This window comes from Scophthalmus maximus, chromosome 17 (assembly GCF_022379125.1).
Source record: "Scophthalmus maximus strain ysfricsl-2021 chromosome 17, ASM2237912v1, whole genome shotgun sequence".
Taxonomy (NCBI): Eukaryota; Metazoa; Chordata; class Actinopteri; order Pleuronectiformes; family Scophthalmidae; genus Scophthalmus; species Scophthalmus maximus.
In genome coordinates this window covers 13,603,465-13,612,995 of record NC_061531.1, presented here as the reverse complement: position 1 = coordinate 13,612,995, position 9,531 = coordinate 13,603,465, and the positions used below count along the sequence as shown (strand labels likewise).

General features: G+C 42.7%; 1 protein-coding gene across 2 annotated transcripts in view; it reads left to right on the top strand.

Moving 5' to 3' along the window:
- The first annotated feature begins 278 nt into the window (after positions 1-278).
- adgrl1a (adhesion G protein-coupled receptor L1a) overlaps positions 279-9,531 on the top strand; it is an 87,215-nt gene continuing 77,962 nt past the window's right edge. For both annotated transcript variants that reach the window (XM_047328327.1, XM_035616169.2), the window contains exon 1: positions 279-1,248. The gene's annotated coding sequence lies outside the window, so the exon portion shown is untranslated. The remainder of the gene's footprint in view (positions 1,249-9,531) is intronic.

Below are 9,531 nucleotides of genomic sequence, written 5' to 3'. Positions count from 1 at the left end.
TTAAAACATTGCATGCAATACACTGTCCAACAGCCTCGGCTCTGCATCAAACTGAATGAGTTTGAGGTCTTACAGGAGAGGTTTAATCGTAAGGGTCGAATATTCAGACCCCCCCCCATCCAGCTGCGTCTTGAGAATTACACCAGTGATAAATTACACTTAGGCTTGACCAGTTCAAGGACCTCTGTTGATTCCTGAACCCCACCTTTAAAGACCACGTGGGTCAGGCAACTGTAAAAAAAACAAAACACAACACAACACAACAACATAAAAACAAGGGAGCTATTTAACTTGTGGGCGGACGAAAGCAGCGCGTGTTTTTTTTTTTTTCCCACCTCAAATCAGGGCCGGTTGTAAAAAGAACCCCGACCTGTGTTGACACCGTCTCTAGGCTCCCGGGCTCTTATGTGAAAGGGCGACGATGAACGCGCCGGGCTGTAGGTATATAGGCCCGATGCACAACTGCAGTGGCAGAACACATCGTGCGAATGGTCCTGATGAGAGTGCGCGCTGCCTGCCGACGAAGAGCGACGCCACGGGAGCGACCCGCGCCGTGCGCCACGACGCACAGGAGCGCCGCAGATGGCTCGTGTAGCCCGTGCTCGTTCCAGCTGCTCGTGTCAAGCCGAGGCGCTTCTTTCTCTGTCTTAGTCGGCAGCTCGGGAGAAGTGGCGACCCGTCCCCGCGGACAGACCGACACCAGACACCCGACAGGCTGATTCGCGTCGCACGACGCTCTTGCAGCGGTGGCTCGTTCGCTCCCTCGCTTTGGCCGTCGAACCGCGCACGGACGAACCGGACGGACAACACGATAACAACTCCCATTTTTTTTTCTTCTCCCCCCCCCCTTCATATTCCACCACAGCTTTGACATGTCCTTCGCCACATGACGCTGCCGTAACGCGCATTGTCGTTGTTGTGTTTGGAGCAGGACAATGGTGCCGCTGCTGTTATTCATCTTGATGCCCTCGCGGGCGCATTTTCGTGAGAATCTGCTCTGGCCATGAGGATTTTGACCCCAGACTGTCATTTTTTTAGTCGGTAGTATCGACCCCCCCCTCCCTCCAGTTTGTCTTTAAGATAGCAGGCTATTCATTTTGAATTCTTATGCATCCGCACGAAGACGGGACCAGCGAGGAGAGAACGAGTGATAACCAAAGGGGGAGAGGAGGAGGCGAAGTGCGGAGGGAAGCGAGGATGGATGAGACGCACTGAGCAGTCAAGGAAAAGGACATTGGAGGGATCAAGGTAGGAATGAAGCAGTTGTATGTGCGTGTTGTTAATACAGTTGATAACTGTGACAATAAATATATATATATATATTTATATATATTATATGCACCATCCAGGGCTTCCAGTGTCCGGTGCAGGCGTGTGAGCCGAGTTGTGTATTGATATTTTACGAGTGCGTGTTGACGCTGCGTCAAGTCGCCTCACATTTAAAGTGCGTGCTGGATGCGCGAAATTAGTCTGATTTATTTGAAGAGGACTCCCTGTGTTGGGGCCTTTATCATGCACCGTGGCCTGCACACTAATAGATTTTGGACAGTTTGAATCACTGCATACAGTCTGGGAGTAAGGGCAAATGGCTGCGATGTCCTATAAAAGCGAAGTGGTGGAGTGTTTGCAGTTTGGCAAAATACAGGCAGGTGACGCGGATAGGAAACACTGAGACTGTCTGATAGCCAGAAATAAAGCCGAATGAGCCAAATATAAGTTATTTCCTGCACAAATAATTTGTTACCACCTCCATCAGTGCATCTCTTATCAGAAAATGAAATGAGGTGTCCTGCAATGTTGGCTATATGTGATTTTTGGCAAAAATCTCCCTCTCACTTTTTTCTTCTTCCTCTTCTTCTTTACCTCCATTCCAAGAGAGGAAGAAATTAAAGAATTAAATAGGCTCATTACTATCAGAATATGATAAGAGCAAGGTGTAGAGCTTCAATGTGAAGTACTCAGCCACAGACTACACTGGGTCTCTGCCACTTCAAGTCATTACCTGTGGGCCAGCTGTTCTCAGGAGGGGTCTGGGGAGTCACATGAGTCATTGAGGTATGTTTTCAGGATGTCCCAAACAAAATAAGACGAGGTTTAATTTCCAACAAATTTAAATAATGTGAAATCTATATGGACGGCCATCCTGATGAGTTCAAATAATGAATAATGAATAACGTGCCACTTCGCCACAGCATAAAACCCACAACAGGAAAAATCCCCCCGTATATCAGATTTAATCAAATGTTTAGGGGTTCTCAACATGAAAACGGAGGCGCTCTTATATTGTAACATGCTTGACTAATTCCCCATTTAATAATAAAATATCAAATAAAAAGCTACATTGTAGCTATGATAGAATAAATTAAACCTTTTGTCTTTGTGTATTATTATGATAAAATTGGACCTGAGGATGCAGAGAGAAACCCTGAAAACAGTCATTTTCTGCTGGTAAGCCTCGTCCTCATTCCACCGGGGTGCATTGTGTTTGTTCTGCCAATTCTTGGGGAAAAATTGGCATTTCTACTATTCTGAAGGGGCTGTATGAAATTCAAATTCTTCAGGTGGTAAAACAGCAATATTGCAACTGTCTGATTGTGTTATCTGGGCATTCAAGAAGCCAGACTTGGAATTGGTTTACTGCCAAACTCTCTCCCCGGGAAGACAGAAGGATTTATTTCCCCCTTGTCTGTGTGTCACATCACCATCAGAAAAAATTATTCTCGGCTTTCAATGGGTGAATAATAGTCATACATTAGCATGGCATGATCGTCAGACTTTTAATAAGTCATTAATCATAATTAGATTTATTTCAGTGTGGCTTCAGCATTTTGGGAGGCTCTGTAATAACTTTGGTCTGGATTCAACGACGGTATTATTCTGTTGAAGGTTCCAGTTGAGCGGGAAATACTGTACACAGACCCTGCCTGACAGTCTTTGCAAACAAAGGACGGGATTATACACACTATTAGATGCATTTAATTTTGCACGTCTGTACACCAAAATTTAGGGACTCATTGTTTCAAATATATACGCTCACAAGCACGCACACACAAATATAATATTTTTAGGAATAATAATGCAATGTTCCCCAAGTTAGTAGGTGTCTTTTGGATTTTAGTCACTCTCTCCTTTGTGTTATGAATGCAACCCCTACAGCTCTTTGACAAGGCAGACACAATGAATATGTTAACAGAAAACAAGCAGAAAGAGCACTGATATGAATTTCATAAAATGACCTATGATGTTTCACGCCCACAGGACAGTGAAATGTATTGCATCTATTCTGGTTAAAACATTTACCATATTTTCTAAGGGACCAAAAGATTTTGCTTTTGACACTTAACAGAGATTTGTCCTTATTCTGTGAAGGACACCGACGAGTTTTTCAGGCATAAAATGGTATAGAATAAAAAATGAGCATTGCTTTTAGTATCAGCACATTATTCTACAGTTGCAATGGGCTTTGGGGTAACATATAGGCTAACATTATTCAGAAGGGAGAGAGGAACAGACTATGTGCCACGGATATAAGAATTCACCAAATCCACGATTCAATCATATTTTCTATTTTGAGATTGAAATGGTCTCCAATTTTTTAATGTCCTTCCTCAACTGAGCAGACGATTTAAACGATGGTTTCCATTGTTTTCTTATCAGTTCCGATTTATAAATTTTGAAATGAAAAAAACTGAAAAACCATTACAGATAACAAAAAGAGGGGTTGGGAACCATATTTAAGCAGCCTGTCAGTCATGTGTTGGTTTTCCTAATTTTTTTTTGTTTTGTTTGCACAATGGTGAAATGTCTATTCAGGGAAAAAAACATGGTCAAGTTAAATTTTTAGAATGCAATGCCAAAATTAATACATTTAAACTTGCATATGTAGCTGTTATTACACAGCACAAAATAGGGTGCTATTTGATTTTCTGCATCTTTTTTTTCGAGAAAACTTAGATGATTATATTCAGGACTTAATGACACATCGATCCCATATCTATGTACGTCAAATAATTTTGCATTTTTAATGTGAATTTAAAATTGTTGCACCACCATATATTTAGCATATCCATATGTTTGCCGATGTCTAGTCTTCAAGCACACGTAATCGTGTTCAACATCCAGGAGGGAATATTTGGAGAATCTTTAGTGCCAATACAGAACAAAGGACTTGTACACGGGCAATCTATATTCAGATGATAAACTTAATCTCATGCTTGCCTTTTGATGATGAGAGGATCTGACTGGAACTACAGGCCTTACCAGCCAGTCTGCCGGTGCCTTGCTTCTCATGGTCCATTGAACAGGGGAATTCATTTTGAATTATCATGTTCGTAGTCCATATTGATTTATTGCAATTCTGAGGATTATTTGCAATTTTAATCCACGGAAAACAACTCTTTGTAAGATTGAATTGTGTCTGGTCTACTTTTGCCCTTATTTTTTTATTTTTCATTATTTCATTGTGATCTAAATCCCAGAATCATGTTGATAGCTGAACTACCTCCACAACAACAAATATGAAGCAGCATTATGACGTGTTTGCTGACATTTTCAATGAAATGGATATGCATTGGCAGATGCTATTATCCTAATGGGTTGAAGATTTAAAATATCTATCGTAGCTTCACTGCAGTGGGTGGGATGCAACTGTATGTATCTCTTGTGTACAGGAAAAGGTAATCTTTTATGCCCTTTTCAGTTGTGTCAAAATGCTGTGTCTCTGTCTGGCAGTTTTTTTCCCTGAACTGACCTAGAAACTGTTTATTGTCTATTCCCTCGTCACGTTGACTCCTTCCCTTCGTAGGCAGTGCTGTTTACCTGGCAGTGGGAGCTCTGTGGTTGTCACCAGCTCGATAAGACTTGTCCTGACAGGAAAGCCATTATTATAATAACAGTTATTGTGGTTCCGAGTTTAACCACTACCAACACACTGGAAATGGTTTTAAACAGCTATTGTTGGACTAATTATGGCAATCAGAAATAACCATTTATGTTTTCTAAGGTATTTGTGTGTGTTGGCTGTTTCCCCTTAAATGATAGATTACATTGTGGGAGCATGAACGTGCAGTAACGGACTGGAATGAGAGGGTTAAGGAGAGGAAAAGACGGTAGAAGAGGGCGTAGAGTAGAGAGTGAAATCACAAAAGAGGGAGAGATTGACAATGGGCAACAAGCAGAAAGTGTCTTCGCTGTCGTACACACTGTAGACGCAAATGCGATCGGCGGCGTGCATCCATTTTGAAGCTCAAGGCCTCTGTGCTGTGGAGGTCTCTGTGAATGTACTGTAGCCATGCACGCAGCAGCCTGTGACTGCCGGCTCCTGGTCTCTGCTGGATCTGGAGAAAGGCTGGAGGTGTGGGCTTTGAGAAGCCAATCTTACAATCTAACCCTAGCAAACACTAATTCAATTCAATTGCTGCCAGTCTTGAGCCTGTGTAGGCGCCAGCATGGCGAAAATGAACAGGCGCAACAAGAGCACATGAACAGCAAAAAAAAATCGATGAGGGCTCTTTTTCATAAATGGAGTGGGTGTTAAATTAGCTGGATGGGCCCGCGTAGGAACACACTGGATTGAGTGCCTGGTGCATTTGGGTTGTTTCTATCGAGTGAGAGACGACTTGGTGTACAGCAGTGAAAAGACTCACTGATGCTCAATCAATGTGACCAATCATCCTCACCAGCAATTCATTCAGCTTTACACAGATTTGTCTGGGGGATGGGGACTGTGAATTGGTGTTTAAAAGTGCGTTGCTGCAGTTTTGACAACCAAATTCTAACTGCTATTTGTAATGACCTGCTTTGGGTGCCCTTTTGATCCAGACTGATTTTCCTATTCATGTTCTAAAAAAGCACCTTGAAATACCAATTATCAGCGCTCTCGGTGTTTGTTGGTTTTCATTTCTTAACACATAAATAATGGGAACTAAGGACCTGTGCCAAAACACAATTTTGAAGGCACTCACTAATGATCACAAATCAATATAATCTCACCCTGCTAATTGTCTGGCATTTTTTTGGAAATCAGCTATGGCAGATCCTGCCAGAGGTGTATAATGGCATTGGTGCTCTTAACAATGCGAGACCAATTATGATCCCTTTTTGCACCAGGAGCAAACCACACGTACAGAAGACAGAGACAGAGAAATGCATGAATACGGACATATGCACTGAAGACTGAATGAACACACACACACACATACACGGTTCAAAGACAACAGCAAAAATGAAAAATTCTATAATAATTTTATTCTACCATCTTTTGACACAAACTGAGTGCTAAATTTATATAAATCCTAAAATGACTGAAAGGAAGAGATGGAGACAAGATCCATAAGGCCATCGGTTTTCACAAATGTTTGGACCAAGGCCCGAACCGAGGTTTATGTTTTAATTACTTTGTTACATGTTACATTTTGTTACGATGTACAGTATATGTGCGTTTAATCCAGTTAGTTTTGCTTTTACCCTGTAAATAGAAAAAAAATGCTGTCAATATCGTTTAGTTTCGGGCAATAAATAAAGGCTAAGATAGAGGACATCAAACTATATTTGGTTTAAATTTTTGGAAAACCATGCAGGGAAATCGACAGTATGGTAATTTTTGAATGCAGATGACTAGAATCAGTTGGTTATGTAAAATGTTAAACGTGTGGAGTTCTGATGTAGAGTGGACTGCTGGTTTAGGACAGAAAAGACGAAAAGCCTGTTGTGCTCGGTCACTACTCGCTCTGCCTCGGGTCGGGTTCGGACAGAAATGTCTGGCTCGAGTCGACCTCTAGTCCTGTTGTCATCACCGACGTGCTGCGTCTCCCTTGACCTTGTTTGCATTATAGTTGAGCGTGTATTCTTGGTTGGCATTTTCCTGTTTGAATGGAGAAAAAATACAAGAGCGGATTCCTTTCTTTACCACTTTCTTTTATTATTATGGCTTTGGATTCCGCGATCAGGACAAATTACATACATACATACATATTTCGTCTCCTCCGCTCCCTGTGTGCTACTGTGCCTCATTTTTACTTATGTTTTTTTATTTTTTTTATTGTTAGACGGGGAACACCTGGTGTATTTGTTTGGACCCAGCAGAAAAGTCCTTGAGTGCAGGGCACATAGGGAAGGTGTGAAGCAGCCTTAGTTAAACCTTTGTCCTCAGGTAATTGGAACACCTTCCCACCCCAATCTGTCAATCTGAAAAAGGAGGTGCACTCAGATGAAAAGAAACGGGGATCAATTGACCTAATAGCTTGTCCAAGCAATCCTTATGTATTCCTGATATTTCGACTGGGGGTGCAGACCAGGGTGGTGAATGAGCCCCTCTAATTGGTTTGTCCAGAACACGCAGAGCGGGAGGCTGAGTGGTAATGGCAGGAGTAGTCGCCACTCCTCCTCAGACCTGGTGCACTCACTCTACCGCCGTCAATACTGACACCTTTGTCCTCATTACCTCCAGCTTAGTGCCATGTACAGTCCCTTCTTCTGCCACGGCAGGACTCCAATGTTCCTCTACCTTTACACCTCCGTTTACGTGGTCCGCTGCTCGCTCTCTGCCACTGACCCCTCACACTCGGAAGGAAGCAGAATTAAGAGAGACATGTATATATACAGACGCTCCATCTGTGTGTGCATGTGTCTGGCTGTCTGGCCCTGAGGAGCAGTGATGCTCACCTGAGACTAACCCGAGTAATTCCACTGAGGATGGCTCCGGTGAGTTCGTATTTGTGTCAGTAGCTCTCCCCTTGGACTATATGGTGTTGGACTTGGGAGAGCATGTTTTTGTTAAGCAGAGAGTGAGTGTGTGCATCTGTGCTATGAGCTATGAGAATAGGTAACACCAAGAAACATCACAGGACCAAAAGAAGCTGTTTGTTTGCCTGTCTGCCAAGATGGGAGTTGGAGGGAAGCAGGTGGAGAGAAGAGACACCAGGTAAGGGAACAGGGGGAGGGGGGATGGAGCTCCTTGAGAGAGGTGAGAAAGGGCAGGTATATTCTTAAACAGCTGCAAAAACACCCAGAGCATTATACATACTGTAGGCAGATGTCAGATGAGACAGAGAGGGGGAGGTGCACCTTGATGGAAAAAGTCCATAAACATGGAGAAAGAAAGCGAGAGAGAGGGAGTGAGTGAGTGAGGGAGCATCCGGAGTGGATTAATTAAGGATTATAATTATGTTGGGACTGTGCATGTCTCACCTGAGACTGCCCTGTGCCGCTCCTCTCCAATCCTCATGCCCTCTGCTCCTCTGCACATATGGACACAAAACACAGGAAAATACTACCCACACTTGCGGTATCATAGATTCACCTCTCTGACACTGTGCACAGACACGAGTGAGCGCTGCAGCATATTAACCTTTCTGCTGCTGTTTTTTTAATCAGTCCGCTACAACATTGGTCTCTATAATGTTACTGCTCATGCAGTAAATGTGATCCACACTCTCTTGAGTGCAACAAGACTTAACTTGAGGTATGAATGTTTTTGCAAACCTGACAAACTGGTTGAAATGTATTTGGTTAAATCAAGTTAGTGTGTGTAGTGAACACAACTGACGTTGAAGGGCAGTTTAACAATTTCATATTCAAACCGGCATTAATTCATTTATTGAAAAAGCTTTAAATACAATGCTGAAAATATGATTTTGTAATGTTGATATGGTGAATGTGTTCGCAAACATTATACATGTTTTAAGTGTTCACACTCAGTTTAGCTCCGTTTTCTTCTCCCCCAACTCCTGAGGGAACTATGTGGCTCTTTAGCTGCGATATGTGAGCCAATCACTAACTTTCACTGACTGCTATTTTGGTGCTGGGTAGGTTGCAATTCTGAGCTTCTTCACTTATCAGGTTTTTGTAGGATGGGGATGGGAAGACTGAACCAAAACAGCAAGGTCGCGGAGTATAAGACCAAAACACTGAGCTCAAAGACTCTACAATGCTTCAGAGAGCTAAGGGGAGAGCTATTCTCTGTGGCTTGATCAGTTTGGTGACTGTGTCATCATTTTTTTTTTAAGTCTCAGTTTCTGCCTGTCCATGATATAATACAAACTACTAAAATAACATATTAATGTTGACGTAGAACAAAGGTTCTGCCTGTTTTCAAAACTATTTTGACTACTCGCAACTTTTCCTATTGTTCCCAGTATGCATAGCAAAGTTTACATTATATTGCTATGGTGTAAACCTAAATGTTTTATCACACGTTACATGTCCATATGCTCTAAAGTAAAGCAAGTATGCTCTAAAATACCTTCCAATACTAGTGCGAAAACCAGAGGGCGGATACATTTCTCGGTTGTCTGACTTTGGGGACATCTTGCACCTCCCTTGGAGTTGGGAACTACTAAATATGAGGCAAATACGTAGAGCCTGTGGTTCAGGAGAGACCACAACAGTACTGGGTAGACAGGCAGATCTCTGTAAACAAGGGGAGCAGAGGGATTCCCCCCCCCCCCCCCCCCCCCCCCCCTTACATTACAAAGATAGGATTATGGTTGAAATGTCCCATGCCATTGAGTGGAGTGAGCCTCTTGTTATTTT